Source organism: Cryptomeria japonica, chromosome 7, assembly GCF_030272615.1.
Source record: "Cryptomeria japonica chromosome 7, Sugi_1.0, whole genome shotgun sequence".
Classification (NCBI taxonomy): domain Eukaryota; kingdom Viridiplantae; phylum Streptophyta; class Pinopsida; order Cupressales; family Cupressaceae; genus Cryptomeria; species Cryptomeria japonica.
Window position 1 is genome coordinate 288951235 of NC_081411.1, and position 10383 is coordinate 288961617.

Here is a 10383-nt window from a genome sequence, read left to right on the forward strand (position 1 = left end):
TTATCCAATCTCTTCAGTGAGATGTTAGAAAATCTAATTAAAAAAATTTCCTCCAAGTTATAGCCAGATCCAATGGTTAAAATAGAAGTTATGACATTTTTCCCAAAACTGCTAACCCTAGGTAGGGTTTCAAGTGACCTACCCCAAAGTTGTCATATCTTGCACAAAACTAAATCAAATTTAATGTGATAAACATATTTAAAAACTAAAAACATAGATCTTTCCATCCATATATTATAGTCCTCATTTTGAGGCCAACCAAGGGCCGTGCAATGGCATATTTCAGAGTAAAAATTCTAAAAAAAACTAAATTCTCCAACCCTCTCCAACCTCCAAATTAAACTTCACAAGCCTAAGCTCTGATACCATGTTGATTTTCCCAGGTTTTATTGGATGTATTTTAATGTATATATCTGATTCAATCTGATACTTGCATTCTTGGAATTCTATGTGCTCTCAAATTGAATAACATTATACTATATATATTCCTTTGGAGAGGCATGTCCTTGAATAGACATGTCTCTCCTTTAATTATAATAATTTAATCAATATTATAATGTTTCATCAATCAATTATTAATTTAGAATAATATAATAGATTAATATTGAATATTAAATTTTATATGACTAATAATAATATAATAATATATTATTATTAATCAACATATATTATATGTATTCTAAATGATCATTCGACTCAAGCTACAAGCATTAACAAGATGGTGGTCAAAAAGGGGGGTATAAGTGGACACTTTTTTTCTTAAATCAAGTGAACCTGAACTTGGAGGCAAAATTTGAAAGTCATCCACTCAAGATATGAAGATAATCAAAGAACAAATATTGTAGTACTCTAAATCTAGTTTCCAAACTACTACACTTTTTCAAAATTGGATAAGATTTAGGGGGTCAAATCCTTCACGCACAAAAAAATGACCCTTACTTTTTCTGAAAAACATAGCATAGTGTATGACGTGCGCATCAAAACATTCATAGTTAGATGTAGTAATTTGACAAATTCTTTCGCATAAAGATAGTTAAGAGTGAGCACTAGAAGATGTATAATTTTTTGTAATTTTTTGCTAAGTATATTCTTTTTATGATTTTTCCAATCGAGCACATCCTGAAAATTAGGTACCTGTTCGTGCACAAAGTATAAGTTGTACTAAACAAATCGAAAATACAATTTTTTGTTTTAAATTGTAAATAATCAAGTGCACTACAATAATATATAAAGTTTTTAAAATTTGGATAAGTATATCAAAAGTTATTCAAAAAATGGTGCACCTATGTCTGTGAGAGCTATGGAGACACTGGTAAAAGAAATTCAATAATAATATGTTATTTTTGTTCAAATTGAAAAAAAATTATATGGTTGGAAAGCTCAGAAGATGGGTGAAAATATGGTGGCAATTTTAGAAATACCCACTTGGTGAAGTGTAAACCTGATGATGACAAAGTCGATAAACCAAGTTGATAAAATAAAACACCTCAAAAATGAGAAAAATGGAGGGAAATCAAACTTGCAAACCGTAGCTTTGTCATCTAGGCCTATTTCCAAGCCTAAACATTCAAAAGCGCGTATGGGGTACTACAAGTTTAAAAAGCACATACGGTGTACTTATGGTGTAAGTACCCCATACGTGCTCTTTTTACTATAAACAGTGCGTACGTGCTATTGTATAATATGATATTCTATATATAATATGTGTATATATGTATAATATGTGTATATACATATAATATGTGTATAATATGATATTGTATATATAATATGTATATACATATAATATATAATATATCAAACATATATATACACATGTAAGTGCATTGTCTCCCCGTCTCAAATGCATACAAGGTGCCTCTCTCTCTCTCTCTCTCTCTCTCTCTCTCTCTCTCTCTCTCTCCATACCCCATCCCCCTCTCTCTCCCTCCCTCTCTTCCCTTCTCCCTTGCTCCATACCCCATCCCTCCCTCTCTCCCCTTATCCCTTCCTCCATACCCCATCCCTCTCTCTCTTGCTCTCTCCCCTTCTACCTTCCTCTATACCCGATCCCTCTTTCTCTTCTTCTCTCCCTCCCTCCCTCCATACCCCAATACAACTATGTATGCACTTCTATCGAAGTAAGTGAATTTATTTCTTATCTGCAACTTCCTCTTTGATTTTTATCATGTATTCTCTCTTAAGAAAATTGAATGATGGGTTTGTGTGTGTATATTGAATAGGAGGAATAGGGTTTGAAATTGAACCATGGGTGGATTACCATGACAAACAAGGAAACATGCAACAATATTGTTCTTGAATGTGTTTTTAATGAGCAAAGAAGATGTCGAAAATAGTGTCAACAAAGCAACATTGTGAGTCAAAGTACCTGCAATATGTTTTTCAGAAGGAAACAACAGGTATGAAGAGAAAGAGGGAGAGTAACACAAATGATGTCCTGTAGCATGATAGTGGTGGGTATGCGAGAGTTCCCATGTTGTTACACAACACCTATCACCTAAAGAAATTGAAGTTTGTTTTATGCATGGCAGTGGTAGTATATGATGATCATCACTTGTCAAACAACTTTGAACAATACATACCCATGAAAGAAATCAAGTGTGTAATTCCTATAGTCACAATCGAGATCAGTCTTATAACCTTGCAAATTTAATAGCATCATATGTTTTAGAACTTAGGCAATACTCTTAGGGTTAGTTCAAGCTCTTATATTTGATTTTTAGCGAAGCCTCATTGTTTGTTTTCTTGGAGTCTCGATGATTGATGGATTTGTGTGTGTATATTGAATAGGAGGAAAAGGGTTTGAAATTGAACCGTGGGTGTATTACCATGACAAACAAGGAAACATGCAACAATATTGTTCTCGAATGTGTTTTTAATGAGTAGAGAAGATGTGGAAAATAGTGTCAACAAAGCAACATTGTGAGTCAGAGTACCTGCAATATGTTTTTCAGAAGGAAACAACATGTAGGAAGAGAAAGAGGGAGAGGAACACAAATGATGTCCTATAGAATGATAGTGGTGGGTATGCAAGAGTTCCCATGTTGTTACACAATGCCTATCACCTAAAGAAATTGAAGTTTGTTGTATGCATGGCAGTGGTAGTATATGATGATCATCACTTGTCAAACAACTTGGAATAGTACATACCCATGAAAGAAATCAAGTGTGTAATTCCTATAGTCACAATCAAGATCAGTCTTATAACCTTGCAAATTTAATAGCATCATATGTTTTAGAACTTAGGCAATAATCTTAGGGTTAGTTCAAGCTCTTACATTTGATTTTTAGTGAAGCCTCGTTGTTTGTTTGCTTGGAGTCTCGATGACTGATGGATTTGTGTGTGTATATTGAATAAGAGGAATAGGGTTTGAAATTGAACCACGGGTGTATTACCATGACAAACAAGGAAACCTAGAGCAATATTCTTCTTGAATGTGTTTTTAATGAGTAGAGCAGATGTGGAAAATAGTGTCCACAAAGCAACATGATGAGTCAGAGTACCTACAATATGTTTCTTAGAAGAAAACAACAGGTAGGAAGAAAAAGAGGGAGAGTAACACAGATGATGTCTTATAGAATGATATTGGTGGGTATGCGAGAGTTCCCATGTTGTTACACAATACCTGTCACCTAAAGAAATTAAAGTTTGTTGTATGCATGGCAGTGGTAGTATATGATGATCACCACTTGTCAAACAGCTTGGAATGGTACATACCCATGAAAGAGATCAAGTGTGTAATTCGTATAGTCATAATCGAGATCAGTCTTATAACCTTGCAAATTTAATAGAATCATATGTTTTGTAACTTAGTCAGTACTCTTAGGGTTAGGTCAAGCTCTTACACTTGCTTTTTAGCGAAACCTCATATTTGTTCGCTTGGAGTCTCATTGTATGATGTTCTATTCATAACTTTAAATTTAATATATCATTTTATTAGCCTACCATATGACCCCTTAGGTGTCATTAGAGGTCGTATTATTTCCTAAGAGGTCATATGGTGTCCTGTGACCCCTTAAGACACCTCGTGACACCAATAACCCATAACAGCACCATATTGTGTTCTAAAGGATCCTATGGTGTTCTATGACCCCTTAGGACACCATTTGGTGTCGTTATAGGTCCTATGGTGTGCTAAGGGATAATATAGTGTCATATGACCCCCTTGGACACCCTATGACCTCTTAGATGTTGTTAGGGGTCATATTGTGTTCTAAGGGTCATATTGTGTCCTAGATTCGATATCTCTTCCTCTCCCTCCATCCTCCCTCCTTCTTCTCCCCATATCTCCCTCTCCCTCTCTCTCTCTCCCCTTCTCCCTTATTCCATACCCCATCCCTCTCTCTCTCTCGCTCTCTCCCCTTCTCCCTTCATCTATACCCCATCCATCTTTCTTTTCTTCTCTCCCTCCCTTTTTTTCTTCTTTTGTAATTCTTATAGTCACAATATAGATCAGTCATATGGTTTCTTGTGTCCTTTCTCTCACCCTCTCCCTCCTTCCCTCCCCCCTCTTCTCTCCCTCTCTCCCTCCCTCTACTTCTCTCCCTCTCTCTACCTTCCCTCTCCCCTCTCTCTCCCTCTCCCTCTCCCTCCCTCTCCCTCTCCCTCCCTCTCCCTCTCCCTCCCTCTCTCTCCTTCCCTCTCTCTCTCTCCCTCTCCCTCTCTCTCCTTCTCCCTCCCCCCTCTCTCTCTCCCTCTCCCCTCTCCTCTCCCTCCCTCCCCCTACTCTCCCTCTCCCTTCTTCCATACCCCTTCTTCTCTCCCACCCTCCCCACTCTTCTCTCCCTCTCTCCCTCCCTCCTTCCCTTCCCCCCCCTCCTCTGTCCCTCCCCCTACTCTCCCCCCTCTCCCTCTCTCTCTCTCCCTCCCTTCCTCCATACCCCTTCTTCTCTCCCTCTCTCCCTCCCTCTACCTCTCTCCCTCTCTCTACCTTCCTTCCCTCCTCTCTCTCTCTCTCTCCCTCTCTCCCTCTCCCTCCTTCCCTCTCTCTCTCCCTCTCCCTCTCTCTCCCTCTCCCTCCTTTCATCTCTACTCTTCACTCCCTCTCTCCCTCCCTCTACCTCTCCCCCCTATCCCTCTCTCTTCTTCTCTCCCACCCTCCCCCCCTCTTCTCTCCCTCTCTCCCTCCCTCTACATATCTCCCTCTCTCTACCTTCCCTCCCCCAATCTCTCTCTCCCTCTCTCTCCCTCTCCCTCCTTCCCTCTCTTTCTCCCTCTCCCTCTCTCTCCCTTTTTGTCCTTCCCTCCTCGCTCTTATCTCCCTCTCTCCCTCCCTCTACCTCTCCCCCCCCCCCCTCTCTCTCTCTCTCTCTCTCTCTCTCTCTCTCTCTCTCTCTCTCTCTCTCTCTCTCCTCCCTCCCTTTTCATTCACATCTTTTCTACTACCAATTGTGTGTACGGGGCACTAAAACCATTAGTTCACTACCCTGCCATAATTTTTTTAAGGCAAAGGAGCGCATATGCGGCTCTGTAGATGGCTACAAAACCACAATTCAAAAGCCAAGTTAGAATTATTTTATATAAAATAGTTCACAATTAACAACATAACTGTGCATTTAACTTTAATTCTTTTTCAATTGAAATGTAGATTACCTCATCAGCTGATCTAGGAGCTAATTTCTTCTCTCTCCTCTCCTTGTCACTCTTAGGAGTTTTCTTGAAGACATACTTAAATGGATCCATGTTATGGTCGTACTGCGAAGGGGTCTATTGTAGATTAATTGTAAAATTAATACAATTTACTAACATAAATATATCAAAAACACTTAAAAGCTATAATAAAGAGAACAATGGCGTACATGTGCTTGAGATGCTTCTCTAATGGACTGAGAATGGCTCACCATCGATGTAGAAATGGTTGCTATTACCTATACAAAAATGTTCAAAGATTAAATACAATTAATATAATGATAAGTATTGAAGGTTAAAAACAATTAATTTTACATATCAAAAAAATGTATCGGATCCTGAGATGCTTCTCTAGTGCAAGGAGGAGGGTTCACCATTGATGAAATAGGTATGGATATTTCTTGTATGAAAAAATTATAAGACTATAATAAATCACAAGTTCACATGTATGCATGCATATAATCATTAAATCAAGAAAATACAGTAGAGATACATACCTCCACCCTCTCTTGATCCACGAGCGAATCAGGTGCATTCAACAAATCCACATAGCTCAATGGCCACTGTACATGTAAAATAGACAAAAAACACTAATCAATCTACAAACCCCAACTAATACTTGATTTCAAAATTTTCAAACAATTTTACACCTAAAAATGTGTTCAATTACCTTCTTCCTATGTTTTGACATCTTCGAGGAATTCTTTTTCTTACGACGAGCCCTAAACGTCGAGGGGGTACCCTAAAAAAACAAAATTAACATGAGATATTAGTACACATAATAAATTAAACTTAATTTAAAAAATATAAAATGAAATGACTTGCATATTCCATCAAAACAATACATAGAAAGGATTGTACAAAATATGATACCGTATAGCCTTGTAGGCCAAAATCGATCACTGAGAGCATGATGTCATCAATCTAGGACATTTCATCCCTTGTCAATACCTACAAACCAGAAATTGGACCAAACATTAAAGATAGTTAGTATATCTTGTATTTTTTTGAATTCAAAGTTTACTATTCTATTTTAACATGTTACAAAATTTATACCTCAGGCATCGAAGTTGCAGCTATAGTAACTGGGGGAGGAGTATGGGATACCACTGTTGCATTCTGAAATCCATATTATTTGTCTTAATTTAAATTGAAATATAAATGAAAATTCATTTATGTAATTATAAATTTAAAGTGACTGATAAATAAAATGCTATAAATTCAAATCAACACACCTGTGTCTGTGGCTCATGGGCAAACACCATATCCATCAACTCATCTGTCAGCGTGAAATCCTCAACCATGTGGGCCTGACATCTACTCCCATAAATCGGGCATAGATGAGATAAGGATCCATCTACACTGGCTACATCATCTATCCCCGAGCAACTGACACACATATGATGGATGGGCTCTCTGCTGCCACCTAATGGCTCATCATCTAATACAATAGGGTGTGCTAATGATGTCCCATGTTGGATGATGGCACCAGTCAATGTTGTGGCTGCCTAAAGAGTTTGTAGCTCCATCGACTCTTTCAGCTCTACTGGGACAGCCTGATGCACCTTGGGTTTCAGTGCTAGGGGTGGCGACTCTCTATAGGTAATCACCTACGGGCTCCAGGTCAATCTTGGGAAAAGCCACCACCTCTACCATGGAACTCTCTCATGTCAAAATAGTTTGGGTGCACATTGAGCACAAACTCACAATATACTTTTCTCAAAAAATATAATGGCACCTCATAATTATTACAAGGTGGATCATCAAAGACCATGCACCACCTCTGCCAAAAAAGATTCTTCATCTGCACATTGGTACACCAATGTATGGGAAACCTCTTTGCATTAAGAGGTAATGACTGACCAGTTTTGGGATCAATGAAAAGGGCACATATTTGTTGTTTAGTAATATTTTTGTTTTTTACTCCATTGTATGATAGCCCATCAGCATAGAATTGACGACAACTATCCATAAAGCTTCCCCATTTGGTAATTTGTGTGGAAACAACTATGGCACTACTAGCTAATGTTTCTAAGCTAGTGTTGAGGGATTGATGATGCTCAAGTTCAAAAGTTTTCAATTTAATAATCAGTCTATTAATTTTAGACGTATTTTGTCCTAACTAATTAATTAATTGCTTATGTGTTTTGGGTTTGCAGTCAAAAGGAGGAATTGGGGGTTGTTCTTGTGTGTTTTCAAGAGGTGCGTTTGGCTGTTCTTGTGGGTTTTCAAGTGGTGCATTTGGTTGTTCTTGTTCTGGATCAGAAGAATCTGGTTTTGAAATAAAAAATGAAAAACCTTAATCAAAATTAATGAAATTAAATTCAAAATGTAAAACAAATTGAACAAATGGGAAAGAAAGACAAAATAAACAAAAACTTACCTTGATCCATAGCTTGGAGGATAAATCTAGAACCCCATTCGCTATTTAGGAGAGTAAATGGGAAAAATCAAAAAAATGAAGTAAAAAATGCGCTATTCATAGGTAAATGAGACCTGGTTTTATTTTAAAAACTTTTTTTACCAAGCACTGCGTACGCGGTTATATTTGGATTATTAGCGCGTACACGCTTATTTTCCTATGAGCAGCACATACACACTCATTTTTCTAGGCGTAGCATGTACACTCTCATTATCCTAAAAGCAGCGAGTACACGCTATCTTCTATAGGCTCAGGAAGAACAAACCTAAGCGTGTATGCGGGAATTTCAAATTTTAAAACCGCGTATGTGCTACTTGTTTTTCTATTTTTTTGGGGTGGTGTCCACTTTTCTGACCACCATCTTTATGCACATACCCTGAGAACAGATCAAGGTGGTGAATTTACTTCTGAAGAATTCATTAAGTACTCTGATGAAAATGGTATCAAGTGGTAGCTTTCTGCACCAAGGACACCACAATAGAATGGTATAGCAAAGAGAAACAGTCGGTCTCTGGTTGAAGTTGCTAGGACTATGTTGATACAAGGAGGTGTAGCAAAAACATTTTGGAAAGAAGTTGTAAGTACAACTGTCTACACAATGAACCAAATTCTAGTGAAAAGAGGTAAGGACAGGACCCCTTATGAATACTAGTATGGGAGATCACCTGATGTTAGCTATTTTAAGATATTTGGAAGAAAATATTTTATTAAAATAGGTGATTACATAAGCAAGTTTGAAGCTAAGACTGATGAAAGCATATTTCTTGGCTATTCCACCAAGAGTAAGGCCTATAAATGCTTCAACAACCGGACACAAAAAATTGTTAAGGGTGTTGGTTTTTGTGTAGATGAATGTCCTGAAGTTTTAGTTAGAACCAGTTCTGAGAAGAAGCATGAAGCTCTTTGTATTTTTCTTTTGGAACCTGAAACTGTTAAATTAGAAACCAGTAAAGCAAATCTTGATGTACTTGTTCAATCGAAACAAATAAATTCAGAAGAAGGTGATAATGAAGAAGTTGAACCTGAAGAGAATGATCATGTTATTCCTAGGTATGTGAGATTGAATCACTATCCTTAACAGATTATTGGGGATAAGGATGTTGGAGTACTAACAAGAAGGAGAATAAGAGAGAACTCTTGCATGATCTCTACCTTTGAACCTAGAAGTACTAAGGAGGCATTTGGTAATGATCATTGGATTAAAGCTATGGAGGAGGAGTTGGATCAAATTGAGAAGAACAACACTTGGACCCCGGTACCCTGACTGGTAAACAAGAATGTTATAGGTGCTAAATGTGTGTTCAGAAACAAGTTAAATGAAGATGGTGTTATAGTTCGCAATAGGGCAAGATTAGTATGCAAAGGTTATGCACAAGAAGAAGGAGAAGATTGTGGGGAAACTTTAAAACCAGTAGCAAGACTGGAAGGTGTCAGAATATTACTTGTATTTGTAGCTCATAAGGGTTCAAGGTATACCAAATGGATGTTAAGTCTACATTCTTGAATGACATACTGGAAGAAGAGGTTTATAGAGTAGCCTAATGGTTATGCATTGACAGATAAGGAAGGCATGGTATGCAATTGCATAAAGATTTGTATGGATTAAAGAAGGCACCCAGAGCATGGTATGAATGGCTTCATACTCATCTGATGAAGATAGGCTTTGCTAGAACCAGTGATGACAACAACATTTATATCAAGTTTGAAGGAGATGAAATACTGGTCAGTGAAGTATTTGTTGATGACATTATATTTGGAGGTAATGATGACATGAGTAATTGTTTTGTAGATGAAATGAAGAATGAGTTTGAGATGTCATTAGTAGGGGAAATAAAAAAATTCATAGGCTTGTCGATACAACAAATGAAGAATGGTATTTTAATTACTCAATCCAAGTATGTGAAAGAGGTTTTGAAGACTTTTGAAATGATTGGAAAATTACACTATGTCGTTCACAGTCGACTAGATATTGCCCATGCAGTTGGTATTGTTGCTAGATTTTAGAAGAATCCAAAGGAGGCACATCTGATGGCAACCAAGATAATTTTTAGATATCTGAAAGGTACTGTTGACTATGGGTTATGGTATCCATATGGTGGAATTTTTATTTGAAGGCATACACAAATGTTGATTAGGCAGGAAATATTGATGACTGGAAGAGTACTACCAGTGGAGCATTATTTCTAGGAGGAAGGCTAGTTTCATGGAGTAGTAAAAAGCAAAGTTGTACTTCACAATCTACTGCTGAAGTTGAGCATGTAGCAGCTTATATGAATTGCACACAAGCTGTGTGGATGAGGCACATTTTGGAAGGTTTGAAGATGGAAATCTC